Below are 22,964 nucleotides of genomic sequence, written 5' to 3'. Positions count from 1 at the left end.
CTAGGAACCCTGTAACAATCATTTCATAATGGAAAGACTTTCAAGTCATCTGCCTCCTGTCAAGTTTTTGGCATATTTCCATAAAATGAAGAATACCCTTAGAGCTATTCAACTAAAACTGCAGGAGTAACAAAATATTAGCATTTGAGAAACTCAAAGCAAAGCCTTAAGTTTATTCTTATCTTAGATTTCCCTCTTCTTCAAACATGCCTCTCTACAAGTTACATTAATATTTCCTAATCATAACTTCAGTTTTTGTGTATGTGCTGGACCTACCTTAAGTATTTTGTATAAGTTGCCTCATTTAATCTTCTCAACAACCATCTGAGGTTGAAACTATTTCACTTATATTACATTTAGGGAGAACCAGGGCTTGGGGAGGTTAAATAATTTGCTGAATGACAGCTGGTAAATGCATCATCTGAGTTAGAACCTGATTCTATCTAATTCCAAAGATTGTGTTCCCAGCCACTATGCTATACTGCTCACCTCTAGTTAACATCACTCCTTCCCCTGCAAAAGCTTCTTGTGAACGTTGGCTTCACTAACTCAACTGATATTCCCTGATCTTAGCTCATAGGAAAAAAGAATCATTGAATAAGTTTTCTCTTCATTTGGGGACTCAGTTTCTTAACTCACTTTTTCAAAATCCCCGTTACACGTTTAGTCCATTAACTCCAGTCTCAACTTCTCTTGGTTTCCTTTTGTTTTTTTAGTATTCCGAGGCATGTCTCCCTCAATGTGCCTTTTTTCTTCACAGCTGTCCTCTCAGTGCAGTTTGGTGTTTTGAACTTTCATAGTCTCATCAGAATTTATCAGGGATACACACTTCTCAAGCTTTGTAGAACATTTGCATTTAACATCAGCAAATTTACATGTAATGCTAGTTCAGCCCTGAGGTTCCAGCCAGGCACAACTCTCTGAAATCCACTGTGACTATTGGAGGACATGGGGAAGGGAGTATGGATGAAAGTCCCGACTCTGCTCTTCTCTACAACTGGTGAAAAGGGAGACATCATTTCAGAGGTAAGAAGTGAGGGTTAGAAATTATAATTAAGTAATTCCAAATTTCTAAGTAATTTAGACCAAATATATTACTTTCATTTTCATTTTGCAATTTGAAGTTCCTTGGGGCAATTTATGATAAAACAATTTATTATAAAACAGCTATATAAGTAGAAGACAAATAAATCTGTGACTGACATCAGGAAGGAATTGTATGTATGTGGTAATGGACTGTGTCTATCCTTAAATTTCTTAAAATAGTAGGGTTTAAAAAACAATAAAATTATCCAGGTTGTATATTTTTCTTACTGCAGTTAGGATCTGGGGAACTAAATATCTGAAAGGCAAGGAAGATTTTTTAGATGGTACTTTTTATTGTATACAAGTCTTTTATGGATGCATTGTCTTTTTAAATTTTGTGGTAAACAGTAATGAAAACTTTAGAATCATAGGCATTGTTGAATATCTTCTGTTTTTGTTCCTGATCTGTTTAAAAATTTTGTTTGTCTGAAACAACTAATATGTTATTGGAAGCCTGTTATCAGGATAGGTATTTTAAAATTTGACAATGAAAATACCTTTCAAATTTTTATTCATATATATCCTGTTAATTATAATACAATTAATATCAGGGTTAATAGGGATAGTATCTGTGTCACATGTTTACTTAATAGAATTTCAAAGAATTTTGCCAGCATAAGAAGTTGTCATTTCACATATGCAAGTCCCACGTACTTAACCATGGCAATGTGGCAAATTAACACATTAACTGCCATGTGAGTTGTATTTAACTCACGCTAGTTCTGAGCCCAGTGCCTCTTGAAGCAAAATTCTGCAATTGGTTCGTGAAAATCTTACTTGTTGATGTTCTTACGTTACAATTAATATTGACAATTTAATTCTAAAAATGTGGATTAAATAGCGGTCAATAACAAATTTTTCATTAAATTAGAAAGGATCATTTTCAAAGTTTTTATTCTATTTTTGTAATAAAACACCATGGCCCCAAGGAAAAAACATTTTTTTTTCTAGTGTGGTGGCAGTCAATGTGTTAATAATGCAGTGGAAGAGAAACCAGCAAATGGCTGTAAATGTTAGCCCAGAAAATAGTAACCTTTTTAGTGTTTGAGATGTCAGTGAAGCTGCACAATGTATTTAAGTGTCATTTGTAGGCTGAAGTCATAGGCCATAGAGGTGGGAGGAAAGAGTAATGGGACATGGTAGGGCAGAAATTCTGCCAAATAGTTGAATGTCAGAATTGATTGCTGCTGCTCTGTTTCTTGTCTGAGGTGTATCCCTTTTTAAGTTCAAGAGTAAGAGAACTTTCCAGAAAGAAAATTAAAAATTTCAAAGCAAACTAGTAAGTGCTCATGGCTCTACACTTTCACAGTACATATTTCTTCTGTTTCCCAAAAGACTCACCCAGGGATTTCCCCAAACCCCCCAGGGTTACCATTTCTTCCTTTGTATGTTCATAACACACAGCTGGTACCTCTGTTACAGCACTTGCTTTATCTTGCTTTGCAGTGTAGCTAGTTCCTTGCATGATTATCTTCCCTGCTTAGGTTGGTAGTCCCTTAAGGACCTGAGCTTTTTTTTTCACATCTTTGTATTCCCTAAGTAGCTGTGTGGGATTAGGCATAGATCAAAATCAATGTTTGAATAAGAGAGTCATTTCCCTTAGTATACTGAAGTATTTGTTTTCTAGGTGGGTAAGGTAATTAAAGAAAGTGTTAGGAGCCACAGCCTATGCAAAGGAAGTGAGAAATGAAGATCAAAGCATCTCTAAAAGTGTAAATCATAGGAAAATAAAGTTAATTTGCAAAAGTAATTTACTTTCATTTTTAGGAACTTCAATATAACCTAAGGTGAGAAGTATCTGTATTTTGTTTTCTATTAATAGTTTTAAATTAAGGAAATTTGTACTCATTACTTGCTTTATAACTGTGTCAGTTATTTAATAAAGGATGGGAACACTTGATTCTTACAGGAGGCTTTAGGTAGACAAAATACTTACATTAGATATTCTAGTTGCAGCTATTAAGTATTACTATTATAAAAATTAAATGATTGAAATACAATTTAAAATGTGCTCCCATGGAAAAACCTATATATACTAATCCTACAAATGAAAGAATGAGAAATAGAAATAGTCTGAAGAAAAATGAAAATACTTTTTAATGTCCTATATATCACCTATAGCACAAAATTGCAATTTACAAGCATTTATAAGTGAAGGTACCACGAGACTGCTTATTAGAATTATTTAACATTTTATTCACAGTAGCACTACTGCCCATATTTTTTTGTAAGTCCTCATAAGAGAGAGATGGTCATTTCTGTGAAGTTTTATTTGTAGTTCCTGGTCCTACAAAGGTTGTGCGAGTGGTGATGGCTTTTTAGAAATGATCTTTCTGTGATGGCTGAACACTTTGGGAGGACCAAAGTTTCAGGTGAACAATTCCAAGTCATAGCTTCATATTGTGACATTTATTAGTATCTAGTTAATTATGTTTGATTCTGCTAATCGAAGAAACCACATAGAGAGGGTGTGTTGATGCAGAAATGAAACTTGAATTCAACAAACAAAACAGTACCTTACTTTTTGTTCCCAAGGAAGAAAATTTGGGTTAGGAATTGATATATTTTGATCACTATATTTAGCAAGTTTTAAAGACCTTTTGAGATGCAGCCTTTAAGGGCTCCTACCTGCAGTCATTAACTGTGGAAATACTCCCACATGGATCCCACCTTATTTTGAGCCAACTTTCCTTGTCATTTCCCCTCCCCCCCAATAAATACTACACAATAAATGTCTGTGTAACAAGTAAACAGTTTGGAGCTTAAATGGAATGCTTGATATAATGAAGCTTGGTTACAGTGAAAAAAAAGTCCTTTTGATATACATTTAATAGGAATGTGTGAATTTCAATAAAACATCTGGTAGAAAAAAGTTGTGAATGCAGGACATTTGAGGGGGTTACTGAAGGAGAAGGGATTTACTGTGCTTAACAATTGCCAGTAGTCAGGCCACTTCCAAGTTGTGATTTTTGTCAGATTTGGAAATTAAGTGCTATCAGATCTATCTACTCAGCCCTTCAGTGGGAGAAAATCCAAATCCAGCTGCAGCAAGGAGCAGTGACTGATTCAGAGCTAATGAGCTCTAGCCAGTGTCTCCTAGCTAGTTTTCATTAATATGCTTAATATTGCCTTCTTTATATTCTGGGTTAAAAAAAAAAAGATGGCCTTTGTGGTTTATTGGCTGAATTTGTACAGCTGAATCTACTGTAAAGGATTTTTTTCATTGGCATTATGTTACTACAGATTTCAATGTTCTTGCTGTTCTACTTATTTTCTTAATAAGGTAATTCAAACTTAGAATAGTTACTATAGTTTCAAAGCTTGATTGAAAGATGCATTCAGTATTTTCTCTAAATATGTAGCAATTATAACAACACAGCTGTAGTTAAAGATAGAATTTATTATAAATCCTGACAGTCTTTCTTCTCAATTACATTGGGCTGAAATAAGGTTTATTCAGTTCAATTGCACATTTATTGAGCACTTAACTCTGATCATGGCACTGTACTAGGTTCTTTGGAGCTACAAAGATGAGCAATACATGATATGTACCCTCAAGGAGCTTGTAGTCTTGTAAGGGAGATTGGCATATACAAAAAAGAATTATAAAGAAGAATATAAAAAGTGCCATCTTAGATGTAGAAACAATCCTACTGGAAGTGGGAGAAATTAGCTCTGGTTGGATAGATTGGGGAAGGTTTTACAGAAGAACTGACATTTAAGCTGAAGCCCTGAGGAAATACACAACTCAATTTCAACATTTGAAAGTGGGGATATGGAGAAGGTATGCATTATCCATCCCCAAACCTTCCTGAGCCAAATGTAATGCGACAGAGACGTGTATATTGTTTGGGAGCTCTAGTGGGGATAGTGGGAGATAAAATGATAGACTGAGGCTAGATTTGTTTTCTAAAGGTGTTGAGTTGCCATTGAAAGATTTTCAGCAAAGGAATAAGGTCAACAAGGGTGACTCAGACTGTTTGTCTATATGGAATGGAAAGGATAGAAATTAGAAACAGAACATTTAGGAGGCTAATTTTAAAAATTAGCAAATGAGAGACGCTACAGGCCGGAATTAGGTGGAATTAGGTGGAATATCAAGGGTCCTATAACACAGACAAGGTAGTAATGGAACAAGATTAAACTATATGTGGGAAGTTAAAGTAAAGGGAAGACTTGAAGATGGCTCCAAAGGTTCCTTCTTAGATGATGGGGAGGAGGATGATGCCATTAAAAGTGATAGGCAACCCAGGACAAAGAGTGCATTTGACACATTGTTTGTAAAAGTCATTTTTAATGTCAAAGTAATTTTGACTTAATATTAGATCCTCTTTTTTCTGCATTTGAGCATCGAAGATCTTTTTAAATTAAGAATTTATTGAAAATTGTTTTCCTTCAGGATATAGTAGAGTAGAATATATTACTTAATATATTGTTATATATTATATCTTATTTAATATATTGTCTTATTTAAAAGTATAATAAAGAAAATAGAGGGAAAAGACCCTTGATATCATTTTCTCTTAGCCCATGCTGCAGAGTAAAGCTTAGAAAATAAAAGATAATTTTTATAGGCTACCACTTGCTTGAAGAAACATTGATGTTGTAACATTTGTTAAAGTACAGCTGAACCCTCAACATTTTTCTTTCTAAGCAAAAATACATTTTGTGTATGAGAAATATATAAAGAAATAAATGTTTGTAAACATTGGGTGGTTGTTATGGAATTTAAATATCTGTGCTTATTATCTTAGAACGTCTGGGTTTCAAGGCTGAATTAAAATATATTCCAGGCTTCCTTAAAGGTAAACAGCACATCTGTTGATTTGTCTAGTGCAATGGAAACTGACTGAATTTTGATTATGATAAAAGTCAGCGTCTTCTCTTCCATGTATTTAGCAATACTTTTGGGTAATCTTTTCTCCTTTGGGGAACTTTCCAGATGTTTTGTGAATATGATTCTAATTTACAAGAGTTGTTTTTATGCTGTAGCTGAGTGATGTCCTAGCTATGAAACACTTAAAGTGGTGTAATTCTATCTAAGGGGTCCTCTGCAATGTGTGTAGGAGTGCCTTGTGACACCTTGGCTTCTTTGGCTTGCCTAGACTCTCAAAGCTGCAGTGGGAGTGGGGGAGTTTTCTGGAGGCAAAGCATCAAGCCCTCATTGCAGTAATTTGCATTAACAAAGAAAATAACATTTCCAGCTATCTGCTGGCATCACTAAATTTTGAGCAACATTCATATGGTACAGTGAAAATGAACAGCTAGTACCACAGAATGATTTAGATGGTTCCTTAGATACAGACATTGGCTTTTTTCTGAAGGGAAGAGAAGCCCTGAAATTCAGTGAAAACAACAGCGTTGAGTACAATTGTGCACATTGTCAAAAGAATTTTCAAATAACAGACTGTAAACATTCATTTTAATGCTGATATATTGTAATAGTCTAACATTGAGTAGTGAAACAATTTTAGACAACTGTCCAAATTGTTTTATGACTATATGTGTTTCTTAATGTTCATTTAGAAAATTAGTTAGTCAATGCTTAATTTTATTTAGGTACAGACTATGACTTTTATAATGTTCTGTAGAAAAACACTCCTAAACTGGAACAGCTCTGAGCTGTCTCCCTGTGCCTCAGCACTTGGTTTGTGCCCTGTGTTTGCTATCTTAAATATTTGCCCAAGCCAAGGATAATTTAAAAAACAGAATTCTTATTTAAAGAGTCACAAGGTTATGGTGTCCAGTTATAGATGTTTTTTGGACTGTGGCCCTTCTTGTTCCTCTGGATTAATACTGATGATACAGAGATGACACCGATGAATAACCCAGTACATAAAAAGACTTATGTTTTAAAAAGAGGAGACTTTTTTTTGGTGACTTTCTTGCCCAAACTATTTTAGAGATTTTTTTTCCCCTATAAAATTTACTGGCTAGTGTTTCACTTTTGTTGGAACATTGACCTATTATTATTTTATTCAGTATTCTTGGATAGGCCTTTGAAAGGATACCTATCAATTTTAGTGTCCCAAATTTTCTTAAGCAAACACATTTGGTGGTTCTGGTATTTTCAAGGTTTCTATAGAAACCAGAAATCTTGGAGCCATTTTTGATCTTATTACTCTGATTTACAATTCTGTATATGAAAGAGAAGAGTCTTATCACCTCAAAGCAAGCAAAATTAGGAGAGCACCCGTAATGTGCTAGTTCTGTGTGTCTTGTGCATAAGGGAAACCTGTACAAATCCAGAAGCTTACAACATAATTAGAATGGTCAGACTGTCTTTGTGACAAGGTAACTAAGACTCCGAGGCAGTGAGCCATGCTTGCAGAGGGAGTGGTTATGGAGAGCTGGAAGACTGTGCTAGCGAAGTGAGATGCAGTATGGATGTGTGAGGAGTAACTACCTCCACGAATGCTTCCTTTGGACAGTGATGCTACTTTGCTGGATTTGCATTTGATATTTATTTCATGATGGCTAGATACTTAGTGCTTCACTAACAGGTTTCCAAAAGATTGTATTTGTTGCTTTGGCTTTTTATTATGTTTCTTTTAGTGTGTAGGTCTGTAACCTCAGGGACATAAGGATTTTTTCCCCCTTCCTCCTATTTTATGGCTAGATGTACCCCCAAGGTGTTGTAACTTTCTTAGGTCAGACAATTAAGCAAGTAATCAAACTCAGTTAAGAGACTTGAACTGTATTTCTGATTGAGTTATTAGTGATCTACTGTAAGACTTAAATTATCTTTGAGCGTTACAAAGCCTGTAGGCGAGTACCTAGCAACACCAATGTGGAAGTAAAGCTCTCAGATTCACAGTAATTGCAGGAAGTCCAGTGTAATCAATAAAGAATGAAATATTTATTTTAAAAATAGTTTTGCTTGTTTTAGTGACACTGTTGACTTAGAATAGGCTAATCAAGTATTATCAAGTAGAAGTCCTTCAGAGACCTGCTTTATAACATACTACACAAAAGATTTGTAATTACCGTGTTACAGTGCCTGTAGATGGTTAATTCCAAAGTCCTGAAAATAATTTGCTTTCTTTAAGCAAGTCCTGTACTTCCCTTACAACCTTAATTACAAAGTTGATTTGTTTAGCAGACTTTTCTTTTCCAGACTTGCTAAGGGAAACCTTCAGCTTAGGTCTGTTTGAATTAGCACAAATTTTGAAATAGAGCTCAAATTAATGAGATTTTATTCTGTTACGAAGAGTTTGCTTTCCATCATTGATAATTATTTCCAGGAAAGTTAAGTCCACAGAAAATATTCTCTCACTTTCCTTAATGTTGTTTACCAAAGTCTAAGAAGTGGCTTTTAGTTACATGAGGGGAGGGGAGAGGACATGGCAGTGGCAAAGGAAAATGAGGTGCTATAACCTGGTCTCTCAGATTTGTGGAGCAGGCTCTGAGCAGCATTCTAAACCAATATTATTTCTTGTAAAAGGCAAACCAGACCTTGGAATTTTAAAGTCTAATGCGATTGAGAGAATGTGTGCTAGTGCATACTAATACTTTAACCCCTATCAGCCTGGTAAGTTGTAAGAACCTCTTAGTTGACAAATATCCCAAAGGCCCCATCAGATGTCACTATTCTCACTCATCTTCCCAGAGTCAGCCTTTCTCCTACTACATAATTCTCATTGCTTCAGAGGATGGATTTTCAACAAGTCCCCTTTCTCCCTTGAACGTTTACTAACCTGAAATTCCATGGAGAACAGGAAAGAGTGGGCACAGGATTTTTTTTGAAAGGGTTTTTTATTTGTGAACTAATGTCTGATTTCCTCTAGGCCCATGTTCGTTTAAAGAGACTGTTATCTTCTTCTTCTTTTTTCTATGTCTGCCCTTGATGTCTTATGATTCATCCAGTTCATAAGATGTTCCTTTATAAGAAGGTATGAAAAGCATAAAAATAGGCTAGTAATATGGGTTCCTATGTGTTTCAAGCTGCAATAAAACCTTATGAATAATTGCCTCACAAACATAAGAAGCCATTGAGCACCTTCAGGATGCAAAGCATCTGTGTTTTCTTTGGGGTGGGAGGTTGAGGTGAGGGGGAGGCCTGTGAGATCAAAGCAACTCTGTAACACTATCATGGGAGTAGATTTTTATCTACATATAGCAGTCTGTGAGTTTTAGGTAGAAAAATGTTTCCAAGCTGTTCTGTACTGTGAATGCACAGTAATCTAACTCAAGGCTAAAAAGACCAGCTACCACCTTTAAGTGAACAGCATTTACTAGGTATAAACAGGGGAAGATATACTTAGTGGAACAGTTTTTAAGTTGATGAATAAAAGGATATGTAAAATGTAGGGGAATATTGACCCTTTGATAAAGTATAACTGGTAGGGCCATTTAATGTTCATTATACTGCCAATAAATGTTTATTAAATATAAGATTACCTTCCTATATTCTTTCATTCATTCATTAAATATTTATTCACCAGCTGTTGTGTGCCAGGCATTGGGTATATACAGTGGTGAGCAAAAATGAGCACAGCCACCATATTTATTGAGCTTATGGTCTAGTGAAGTTATACATATAACATACACATGGGTACAAATAGTCAAAATGTTTTTAATTTGGGTTTCTTTCTATAGGATTTTGCTTAGCCTGGTAAATTTTGTACAGATAGGCTAGTATCCATAAAAGTTAAAAAGTGGCAAGGCCTTATGAATTTAGGTGCCTTTTTTTTTTTTTACATCTCCGAAATGTGACTTAGTTTATGAGATTTGTACTTATCATAAGGTGCTTTGAGTAGCTCACATAAATGCTAGTCGTATTATTGCAGTATAGTAAAACTTTCATGAGGCAAGGTGTTCCACAGAACTGAAATGGAACATAGTGAGCCCATGGATGTATATGTGTGCTTGGCATATAGCAGGCACTCAATAAATGTTTACTGAAATAATTCATGTTCATAGATAATCCCTTACATCAGTAATCATTAGGATTACCACTTATTAATGGCAAGTTTTGCTGCTTCAGGGGACAGAGCTATTGTCATATGACTGTAATTTAAATTGCATGGCTTTTATGCATTGCATTTTTTCCATCTTCAAGTGATGCTGTTTCCTTTCAGTATCTATTGTGGTTTTCCTAATATGTACCATAGTACACAATCAGCAATTGCCATTATTTCAGTAGCATATTGTGAAGCTTTTCCAACATACTTTATCACTTCATGTGCTTGTCTCATGGAAATAAAATCAATGTAGGACCTTTGCAATGGGAGAATTAAGTAATTTTAATGCTAATGGAATGGAAAATTATACAATTAAAATTGTTCTTTGAAAATTAGGTTTCTTAAAATATGACCAAACGAGATGAACAGTTAAAATGTCCTTTTCTATTTTAGCAGGCTCATTTTGAACATAATTGTCAAAAGGAGTAAATAAAATCTGTTCTAAGTTAAGAGATTGCAAAATAGGTTGGATGAAAGTATGTGAACTTTAGCGGTACATGAAGAACCACATATTTCTCCTGTATTGAATCTACACGTTGTGCTATTTACTGGAAAATGAGTTTTGAGATTATCTTGCCCTGACCAGCTTATAGTTTGCCATATTTACACACATACCACCAGAACATACAGTGGCATTTACAATAGGGACACATTCTTTAGTTGGTAGAGTTTGATAAAAGGGAATCAAATACCCTATTTTAATAATATATAACTTTTCTCTCAAGTGATTCTTTATGTACCTCAGCAGCTAAGAAAAAAATGATGGGGCAGAATGGTTAGACTTCAAGGTAAGAAAAGCCAGAGAAAAAGCAAAATGAGGAAAGGAGAGAGACAGAGAGAAAGGCACCCCTACTGGGAGTGTGTGAGAGGTGGCGGGCAGGCCCTGTGAGGAGTGTGTAAGAATCAAGTGAGACGAGGAGGGAGTAGATGAGAAATGCAAAGGAGGGGAAGAGTTAAGGCTACATTCTCCACATGCACAAGGATGGTGCTTCGCTGCTCCCCCACCCTCATCTGTTCACTTTCTAGGTTCTGCTTGGCTTCAGCACACTGACAAGTGCCAAGTGCCTGACCGTGTTGAGTTATGCTGGGCAGCTCACTGTTTTATTGTCCTAGCTATTCCCTGATTCCCTAGGCATTATTTCCCTCTTTGCTTCTTAAACATCTGCTCTGGAGTGTTATTGGATTAGGATGGAGCCAATCAACAAATATGTGAAAGAATGACAGAAGGGTCAATGAATGGGGGAATAAGGGAAGTCAGGAGATATAGCATATGGTCCCAACTCTGCTACTAGGTTGTTATGTGACTTTGCACATGTCATTTTCCACTCTTAGTTCTCTAAATGTCAAATGAAGGGTGTGGACTAGATGATCTCTTAAGCGCTGTGGGAGGGCCTTGTTTTTGGACAACACCTATTATGGTTTATCATGTAGTATTATCCTTGTCTACTTCATGGGGCTGTTTTGAGGTTCAGCTAGGATGAAAGATGTGAAGACATTTTTGGAAACTATGAAAAATCATATAAAACAAAGGTGATCTGAGTGGTTTAAAGGATACTTTCCCCCAAAGATATCATACACTGATAAAAATTAAAATAGTTCCATTTAAATGAATGTAAGGCCAATTATAGAGGCCTTAAAAATAGACGTGCACTTATACTTACTATAGAGAAATATGCCATTTAAAAGTACACAGATCAAGGAACTGGTTCAGTAAACATTGCTTGATATTTGTTGGCTAAGGAGGTAGGCAGTGGGGGTGAGTCACTCTACTTTACTTCCCAATCCCCCTTGTGCCTGTCAAGGTTACCTTAAAAACCCTAGAAAGAAACAAGCAGTGGATCATGTCCTTTTCTCTGCTACCATCACCCATCTACTCCCTTAAGGCTGAAATAGACTATTAAAGCCTGCACAGAAGGGAATGGGTCATCTTGACCCAGTGGCAGAGTGAGAGAACAGGAGGCTGCATTGCACACTGGCTTGTCAGACATGGCCTCGTGCAGCACGAGTAGCAGCGGAGGCAGCTGCTGTATGCTTTCGTCTTTGTGGGTTGCCGCTCCTCTTTCCCCATCCCAGTCTGTTCTTTCATGTCCTTCTTGTGACATTTTCCTATCCTTCTGCCTTACCTTACTAGACTAGAAAGAGGAAAACATCCAAAAAGTGAGGGAGGGAAGAAGAGAAAGGAAAATAAAGATGGAAAACATTACAGTGAGATAGTGGGGGAGGGCTGGGCACCTCTCTTTCTCTTCCTCAGTGTGACAGACTTGATAAAGTTTCCTTTGTACCTCATCTTTAAGTTTGACTTCACTTTTTCCTTATTTATCTTTACTCCTCAGTCAGTGACATCTGAGAAAATTATAGACAGGCCACACAATGAGAACCAACAGCAGACCCATATCATGTAGGACTAGCAATAGTTTTAGAAAGGACAGCAAACCAGTAGATAAGGCCAAACCAGCCTAACGTGGCACATAAGTTAGAGTGACAACATATGTTTTGCAGTTTATAGAGTTCAATTTATAGATTTGATTACCGTGGAAAGAGGGAAGGAAAAAATTGCATGACTCTTGTAGTGAGTATGAGAGAGCTTATTCATTCAGGTTGGAAAAGCAAAGTTAAAAATCAGAAACAGGCCCACCAGCCTAGCTATGTCCATAACTAGTACTCTGGTAACGCTATTATGACTTCCAGCAGATTAAATTTCAAATTGTGGAAAGGCTTCAGAATAAGGGAAGGCTTAGTATCCCACTAATAAGGCTTATTAAATTTAGATAAAACAGATGTTTTTCAATGGCAGCAGTTCTGAATCCCCAAGATCAAAATGGAGATAGAAGAGAACAAAAACAAGCTAATACTTTCACTAAAAAGGTACCATTTTTAGGTAAATTCACAACTAATGGGCGAGGAGTACACTGTCTGGGGGAGGGGTACACTTGTAGCTGTGGCTTGGGCAAAATAGGCAATAAAGGCAATACATGAAACCAAAATGTTTGTACCCCCATAACACTCTGAAATTTAAAAAACCCTACAAATAGGTTATCAATATAAAAATATTAACTATTGTTATGATAAATTGTAAAAATACTGAATATACTCTCATTTAAAATTTTGATTTTGTTCACTGTAATTATTTTGTCTTTTAATAAAGAAATTTCAGTGTTTTAGGAGAAAAATATGAAAATCATTAAAACAATTTAAATTAAAAAAAGAACCTCTTTTGGAAACAGGATGTCTTGGTTCTTAAGCCTAATAAGAAGTAGTTATTCAGTAATTATTTGTTGAAGGAATGAATCCCCAGGAATGAATCAACTTTAGTGTCAGGAAGAAGACTGACATTTAATATATAATTATTCAATTAAACTAAAAAAAAGTACCATTTTTCTTAGTTTCAGAACCTGCTCACATTTACACCTAAAGCTTTTGGTTAAACACTGTGAAAGGAAACATTAACTGGAGGGGAAATTCCTTAACACTGATTAAATATGTACTTGTTTATGTTGATGCACTAACATTCCAGAAGTGGTACTATGAAAAGAGAATAGATTTTAGAGGCAGGCAGTCCTGACTTCAAATGTTAACTCTCTTACCTGTTTTTATGGCCTTTGGCAAATTCCTTAATCTTGCTGAATATCACTGAACCTCAGTGTTCTCATCTACAAAATGGGGCTGTTTTGAGGACCAAACAAGATAATACGTGTATAGCACCTGGCTTACAGTAGGTGCTCAACAGATAGATGTTTCTTTTTGGTATTTAAAGCTGCCTTTGCTCATAGTGTCATGTCTGAGTATTTTAGTACCAATCTTCTAGACTAGAGCTTTATTAGGAGCTTTTAGATTAGCCATTTCCAAAGAGAAATGTACCTGGAAGATCCATTGTGAGAAGAAAATATTAAAAATTCCATTTATGACCATTTTATCTAAAACATAAAGTATTTAAACTCCACTAATAGTTAATATATGGATTGACCCTCAGTCTATCATTTGGTCCATATTGGAAGGGTCATTGTCACATGAAATGAGAGATCCTGAGGAAAGCATGAAATCTACAATTTGGTGGGAGTTGATAGTGACACACACTTTCTTTTTTTTATTTTCAGCAGATTGCATAGCTTATTTCAGTTTACATGTGCCTGTTAAAGTAGATTCCTGATTTTAGTATAGGTTGAGCATCCCAGATCTGAAAATCTGAAATCTAAAATGCTCCAAAATCCAAAACATTTTGAGTGGCAACATAACACTCAAAGGAAATGCTCATTGGAGCATTTCAGATTTTGGATTTTCAGGTTTGGGATACTCAACTAGTATAATGCAAATATTCCAAAATCCAAAAAAATCCAAAATTTTAAATGCTCCAGTCCCAAGCATTTTAGATAAGGGATATTCAACCTGTATTATCTTTAACCGTGGTTTCTTTGCAGGAATCTTCTTAAGGTATTTGACAGTTGTGTGTAGGTTAGCTAAAGCTAGATAAACTAACCCACACAGAATGGCTTAAGATTTCTGCAAAAGAAAAAGGGTTGAGAGTAACAGTAATAATGCAAGCACAAGGCAAAGACACAATTGGTGGAGCTAGCTGACACTTTTCCTACAAGTTACCTCATAACTTATTGGCCAAGTCATAAAATGAAAATGAAGATAATCTAAGTAGACTTGGCGAGATACCAGCCCCCAAACAAGAAATAAATGATCAAGAACATTATTTGATTTACACCCACTGTTTTTAACAATAAAGATTACTCTAAGTGTATATTGTGCTTTGATTTATTACCTAGTGATAGTAGTACATGTATATACTTTATAAACATACATACTGGGAAGGTGTGCTCAAACTTTTACTGATAAGAACGCTGAATGAAAACATGTTGGAGACCACTCACTGGTTTTGATGAGGAAAACAGTTGCTTCCTATGGAGTCTCTCGTCTCTCATTCTGTGCCTGCTTCTTAGAGAACTTTTTCTTTTTTTCTAATTATTTTTGCTGTAGTGTAACTAGTAGGATAGAGAAAAATATATCTAAATCCATTACAGGCAAATTGAACATAATTCAGGGAATTGTATTCAATTCTTGATAAATGTTTCTTGTGCAGAAGGAAAAGACCAATCCCTGCCCTAGAGATTTGAAAAATCTAGTTCAGAAAAACTAAGAAAATGTTACAAAGCAACATATAAATGCAGAATGCAGGCCTGCCAGATAATGGAAATTCTTGATGAAGATAAACTTGACTTGATGTGGTAGATTTTTTTCTGAAAAAAGAAATGCATACTTTTTTTTTTTTTTTTTTTGAGACAGAGTCTCGCTTTGTTGTCCAGGCTAGAGTGAGTGCCGTGGCGTCAGCCTAGCTCACAGCAACCTCAAACTCCTGGGCTCGAGAGATCCTTCTGCCTCAGCCTCCCGAGTAGCTGGGACTACAGGCATGCGCCACCATGCCCCGCTAATTTTTTTTTTTTATATACATATCAGTTGGCCAATTAATTTCTTTCTATTTATAGTAGAGACCGGGTCTCGCTCTTGCTCAGGCTGGTTTTGAACTCCTGACCTTGAGCAATCCGCCCGCCTCGGCCTCCCAGAGAGCTAGGATTACAGGCGTGAGCCACCGCGCCCGGCAGAAATGCATACATTTTATTTCTGTAAATTTACCTGCAGTTCAGGATCAATTGGGAACCTATAAACCAGTACCATAGAGTGTAAAACAGATCTTTCCAAAAAGGGAGCTAACCTGGTTTGATTGTTCCTCTGACCATTCTTATAGTGTATAATTTTCACAAGTGTTTTACACATATCCATATATTATTTAGTAATCTACTATTGTATCTTTCATTGTTCTTTGCATAATAAAAGGCATATAACAGGTGCTTAATAAATATTTTGAAAATGAAAGAAAATGCAATGAAGGTCTCCCAAAGACAAGAGAACCTGGAAAGGTAGCCGTTATCCCCTAAGCTGACCACATTTAATTCCTAGAGAAGATAACTGTTTAGATCTTCCCATAGCACAACTTAGTCCTGTGGATCCCTTCCTTTCACCAAAGCCATGATATGGGGGCACCCCTGTGGGCATAAACTTACCAAATACTCCGATAATCAATCAAAGTTCTTTGACAGCCACTACTTATTGAGCGTCTAGTGTATGCAAAGCACTTATGAAGTTATTTTATTTAATTGTTATAGTAGCTCTATGAGATAGGTACTATTATTATCTCCATTTTATAGATGAAGAAATCGAGGTTTGCATAGGTTAAGAGACTTGTCGAAATGTCACACAGCTAGTATGCAATAGATGCAGGATTCAAATGCAAGTATGTCTGACTCCAGAAGCCAAGCACTTGACAATTCTATTGTGCTATGTTCTATAGAACTATGAAGTAGTGCTCATGTATTAATGATGACTTCAATTTTGTGTTTTTAGGAGCTATATTTATTGGCAGTAAGTCACAAGGAACTGTTGTTATACCTTGGGGACACACATTTGATGGCCCAGGGGAAATAATATTCAGGGTTGTAGACCAGGTTTCTAAATTCCAATTCAGATTAAGAGGTAGTTCATTCAGTTTTATAGTATTTCCTAAATTAGAGAACATAAGGATGAGATTTCTGAAAATTGAAAGTCTATGTGTTACAGTCAGTCTCTTGAAGGTAGAGACAATCTCACATTTTCAAATTTCCCAAGATTATATTTTTTAGTGGTCATATTATAATCTGTTTTCCAAGCTCATGCATTTTTCTTGCCAAGGCCTTGAGAGCACTCTTCTTACAGTGTATAGTAATGAATGACCGAAAGTCATATTGAGTCTTAAAGATGAACTGGAGTCATAAAGAGAAAATTAAATTATGTTCATTTTATTTTGGTAGATTTTCATCAGAAAAAATAAGCAAAAAATGGTTTCTAGTAGTTCATTTCTAAAAACAGGGTAGAGTAAATCCAGAAACTCTGCAGAGAAAGCATAATATGGACATTTTGTGGAGGAAAATGAGAAATACTTGCTGTATACACAAACATTTAGCCATCTGTTTCTTTATGTATCTTTTATTTTCCAGTTTTAGTTCTGCTCCACTAAATCAAATTCAGAACTAATTCTCTTAATTTAGAGGGGAGGAATTTGTGGCCTAGGAGGCAGATTCTGATGATACTGCTGGTCATCACAGCTTGCAGCCCAAAGGGTATATTTTTCCCTCCTGGTGAGCAGCTATGGCTATCTCATAGAGAGTAGAGGCTTTTAAGAATTCACGATTAGAGCATTTTGGAAACTCAAAGCTAATCAGAAGGCAGTAGGTGATAAAACTCTAAAGCCTAAGTGAATCTCTTAGGATAGGAGCCAGATAACACATATCAAAACCTATTGAACATGTCACTCTTTATCTCTCTCTCCCTCTTATCCTTCCATTCTTCCTTTCTTGCTTTCTCTGTTTCTTTCTATGTGTCTCAATTTGAGCCCTTTCTAGGTGTTCCTCTGTTTTATACTTTTTTTTTTGCCTCCCACTTCCTTTTCCTCTCTCTTTCTCTCCATTTTTATTTCTCGGTATATATTCTTTTTCTTTTTCATTCCCGCTTTTCTCTCTCTTCCTTGTGTTCCATCATTTAGAGTTTTCCCCTCCATTCTCCATGAATTAACCATCATATCATATTAAATATATTACAATTAGTAAATGTTAATGTTCACTGAGCAGCAAGTAAGTTGTATTTATTACTGTAAAGGGGCAAATCATTAAGGTTAATCCCAATTGAGTAACACAGTATATATAGTTTACAATTGAAAATATTTTTTGAGTCACAGCCCTCACCGAATAATGTTCCCTTCCTTCTTCCTTAACCATAATTATATCTTCTGTCATTCATCTCTACCTTAGATTTGATAGTCAACATTTTTTTGCATTATGTTTTGTGCTCATTATTTTTTTGAATTTTGGTAAGCTAAAATTGCTACCTAATGAGAAAGAGAGGTTATGGATAATTTTTCATATGTGGGTTTAGGATTCTAATACTCCAAGTTTCTGGGGTTTAATCATGCCACATGTACATTCTGTTCCAGAAGCTCTAGCAGGGAATGACAAAATATGGAATTTCATGATGGTTGAAACCCCTCATGAAGAAACTGTTTTTTATTTTAGATTAATGCATGTTTGATTTGCTTCTCTTTGTCCAAACAGGGATTTTTAATTTTGGTTTTAATTACTTCCTTGTTCTGAAAAATGATTGCATGCAATATGAAGCCCCTCTCGGTTTGGTAACTTTCCACTGGTTAACCGACAAAGGTCATCAGTGTTTTAGAAAGAGAATGAATGAGTGAGCGAATGGCTAAACAGATTCACTTAAGTCATTTTTGTTGCATTCTATCTTGTTTATGATGAGCCTTGTAATATCTAAGGTTTTGCCTCTTTTCAGCTGTATTTTTTTTCTTTTTATCATAATTTCCAGGCACTGTCACAAACCCTTTGATTCTTTGAAAGCTAAACTCTTAATTTCTTTCTTAAAATGTTCATTTTCATTAAAGTACTATTTAACATTAGATATTAACTTTGACAGATGTTAATGCTGCTTCTCAATTTGGTGAAGTGTATTCCTGGGAAGGTGCCAATTTGAATTGAACATATTTGAATTTGGTATGTGAACTGAACTATTGTTTAAACCTTGCTCATCTGTCATATGGGTGATGGAGCAACTGACTAGTTTTGAACATAAGTGTTTTGTTTTAGGGGTTTTTTCCTAGCAGTATTTAAATATTAGAAAATGGCTTCCTATTCTAGCAAAGAGAAATTCATATGAATTTACTACAAGATCCCTTTGTCAGTTCCTTAGACTGCCTAGAATTTAAATTAGCAGACATTACTTTGGTATAAAATGCTTTCCATGGACAATATTAATATTTTAAAATCCTTTTTACTCCTGAAGATTTCCAATAGACAGGAAGTCTAGCTCTGTTTATCCTTTAGCTACTAATGAATGCTATCGAATTATTGTTTAGCATCTTTACGCAGAGGCATTGCAGGTATGAAATCAGAATATGCAAGTAAGGCAAGCATTTAATTTTAAAATTTAAAAAATAATCTATTGAACTGTGACAACTAAAGTGTCACTTGAGTCAGAAAATCTGGGTTGTATCTCCACCTCTGTCACTAACTTAGCTAGGTTACCTTGAGCAAGTCACTGTCCAACTCTGGTCTATAGTATGCTCTCTAAAGGCCCAACTTCAACATTGCAAATTCTATATACTAAAGAAAACTTGGCTGAGAAAAGCTGAATCCTCTTGTTTATCAGCTATCCATACTAGCCTGGCTGCTCTGAGGTCAATCTACAGCTGCATTTTCATCTTTTTATAATCCCTTAAATCCTTGCTAGGCTTTCATTGCTAGTTTGTTTCCCTAGGAATTTGCATTTAGAGACATTGAGGACTTCCTACCTTTGGAATTTTTCTATGTTATGAGTTTCATGTGTTACTTAGAGTTGGTATGAAAAATGCAAGAATCAAAAGTCTTAGTTTGGGGCCGGGCGCGGTGGCTCACGCCTGTAATCCTAGCTCTCTGGGAGGCCGAGCCGGGCGGATCGTTTGAGTTCAGGAGTTCGAAACCAACCTGAGCAAGAGCGAGGCCCCGTCTCTACTATAAATAGAAAAAAATTAATTGGCCAACTAATATATATAGAAAAAATTAGCCGGGCATGGTGGCGCATGCCTGTAGTCCCAGCTACTCGGGAGGCTGAGGCAGGAGGATTGCTTGAGCCCAGGAGTTTGAGGTTGCTGTGAGCTAGGCTGATGCCATGGCACTCACTCTACCCTGGGCAACAAAGCGAGACTCTGTCTCAAAAAAAAAAAAAAAAGTCTTAGTTTGGGCCAGGTGTGGTGGCTCACGTCTATAATCTTAGCACTCTGGGAGGCCAAGGTGGAAGGATTGCTCGAGGTCAGGAGTTCGAGACCAGCCTGAGCAAGAGGGAGACCCCGTCTCTACTAAAGATAGAAAGAAATTATCTGGACAACTAAAAATATATAGAACAAATTAGCTGGGCATGTTGGTGCATGCCTGTAGTCCCAGCTACTTGGGAGGCCGAGGCAGAAGGATCACTTGAGCCCAGGAGTTTGATGTTGCTGTGAGCTAGGCTGACGCCATGGCACTCTTGCCCAGGCAACAGAGCAAGACTCTGTCTCCAAAAAAATTAAAAAAAACAAAGTCTTAGTTTGAATGTTTCTGTAAAATCAGACTATTTCCATCATGACTCATATACCTTTACTATTTCAGAGCTTTGAAGTTAATACATTTGAATCTTGGCATGGTGAGGCATCGTCATTTTCTCCCATTAACTGTGCTAACATTTTCCCACGTACTCCTTGTTCTAAACGTTCTTTTTTTTTTTAAGCCTCGAATGATTGAACAACAAGGCTCCATATCATGAGAAAAGCTTGCTAGCCAGATCCTCAGTTACATTTTAGGTATTTGAAAATTTCATTGACTTGAAATAGTTTGAATTGTACTGAGCTAAAATTTACCTTTTTATGGTCTGCTAGGAAATAAAGTAAACAAAATAACTTGCCTCAAGGTGTTGAAAAACTAACTTCGTTATGAACAACTGCAGTATGTATAATTTTTTAAATGAAAAATCTAGAGCTAGCTACAAAAAGCACTTGATTAAAGGAGGCCTAGCACTATCATCAAAAGAGCAGACAATAATAAGCATTGGTGAAGATGTGGAGAAATTGGAACCCTCATATATTGCTAGTGGGAATGTAGAATTGTGCAGCCATTCTAAGAAATTGTTGGTTCCTCAAAAAGTTAAAGATAGACTTTCCTTTAAGACTCACCAATCCCAAGAGAATTGAAAACATATGTCCACATTAAAACTCATATGTGAATGTTCATGGCAGCATTATTCATAATAGCCAAAAAGTGGAAATAGTCCAAATGTCCATCAGTCCATCAATGGGTAAAAAAGTGTGGTGTATCCATACAATGAAATATTATTAGGCAATTAAAAAGGATGAAGTACTGATACATGCTATAACATGGACGAAACCTCAAAAACATTATGATAAGTGAAAGAAGCCAGACACAAAAGACAATATATTGTATGATTTCACTTACATGAAATGTCTAGAATAGGCAAAATAATAGAAACAAAAATTAGAGTAGTGGTTGCCAGGAACTGGGGGGTGACTCCACAGTGACTGCTAATGGATATGGGGTTTCTTTTGGGGGTGAAGAAAATGTTCCAATATTGAGTAATGGTGATGGTTGCACAACTCTGTGAATATACTAAAAACCACTGAATTGTATGCTTTAAAAGAGTGAATTTTGTGGTATGTGCATTATATCTCAGTAAAAACTGTTATAGATAAAAACATTAGTGACTATATTATATAACTATCTGAAATTATAAAAATGTATTTAAATTTCATTTTATGCCAGGGGCTAGGGGAAAGTGGGAATGAGGTGTTAGTATTTAATGAGTTTCAATTTGGGAAGATAAAAAAGTTCTGGAGATGTATGGTGGTGATGGACACACTACAATATAAATATATTTAATCCTATAGAACTATATACTTAAAAATGGTTAAAATAGTGAATTTCATATTTTATATAATAAAAATCCATAACCCCCAAAACATTACATTTTATATTATTCTAATAAATAGGAGTTCCTTTCCTCTCTTCTAACCAAAAATGTAATTGGCCTTTTTGTTTTTTGTGCATAGGATTCTTCTGGTCTGTGCTTTAGAATTTGCTCGTGTGTGTGTGTGTGTGTGTGTGTGTGTGTGTGTGTGTGTCTGTGTGAGTGTGTGTGTGTTGGGGGAGGGGGTATATAAACACACATGTCTTTATCTTGGCTTTGAATTAGAACTTGAAAGTATTTTTTAAAACTTTATTTGCTAGTAGGAAAATAAAAGAAGCCAAACCATAAGAAATTTGTCATTAAATTATAAAATAGTGAAATGCTATTCTCAGAGTATGAATTATCACAGATTTCCTGATTGTCTTTGGTTAATCTGGGTTCCTTGAATGGATAAAAATTTATACTTTATAAATATATCATATCTCTATATCTTCCTATAGGTATTTTCCTTTGTATAGCAGGATAGAATGAGCACCAAAATACATTGCAAATACAAATACAATGGATGAGTTTCAGAATGCAAAGGAAGGGATGAGAAAATGAAAAAAAGAAAATTCAGCAATGAGAAAGTCACTGAAAATGGAATTAAATTCTTTCTGAAGACCACAGAACTTTGTTATGACCCAAGAAGTTTGTAGGGTCTGAGTTTGTAACCTTTAAGGATTAATTTGTGAAAACATTTTCTAAGCCTGGCTGCTATGTAGGACATTTGAAGATGGATGTCATGAATGCCAGTAGTGCCATTAATATGGTGGACAATCAGAGGTCTTTGTTTTTCTCAATCAGGAAGTGTTTTATTTTTTAAGTACAAAGAACACACAATGAGTGTGTGTGTGTATGTGCGTGTGTGCGTCCGTGTGTGTGCGTCCGTGTGTGTGTGTGTGTGTGTGTGTGTGTGTGTGTGTGTGTATTTTCTGTCTATTCTGTTGCAGGAAGAATTATGGTCTTCCAATATTCTACAGTGGGGTTTTTCTAGAGTTTGGCACTGTGATATACTGCACTTGATTACAGGATCCAATCAGAGTTGATGTACTCAGAAATCCATTGATGTGATTAATGGTCTCCTAGATTAACCCTATTTCCTGCAGTTTCACAATTTTTGAGTCATATCTTAAATTATCCTTTATAGGGGCCCTGTAATCCTTGTATTTTTAGTCTATAATTTGCCTGATTATTTTCATTTTCTTTGATTTTTTCTTTTCCTTGAAGAAAAGAAATTTTGATCTTTCTTTGAACTCTTTGAGTGCTATTCTATGATGACTGGCCAACTAGTATAAGTTTTTTTTTGTTTTACAATATGATATCACATACACTCATAATTTA

At 35.7% G+C, this 22,964-nt stretch overlaps 1 protein-coding gene across 2 annotated transcripts in view; it reads left to right on the top strand.

Moving 5' to 3' along the window:
• AMMECR1 (AMMECR nuclear protein 1) overlaps positions 1–22,964 on the top strand; it is a 114,025-nt gene that overhangs the window by 70,883 nt on the left and 20,178 nt on the right. The window lies entirely within an intron of this gene.

Source organism: Microcebus murinus, chromosome X (genome assembly GCF_040939455.1).
Source record: "Microcebus murinus isolate Inina chromosome X, M.murinus_Inina_mat1.0, whole genome shotgun sequence".
In the NCBI taxonomy this organism is placed as follows: domain Eukaryota; kingdom Metazoa; phylum Chordata; class Mammalia; order Primates; family Cheirogaleidae; genus Microcebus; species Microcebus murinus.
Note: the sequence above shows the minus strand (reverse complement) of the source record. Positions and strands in the feature narration are given on the sequence as shown.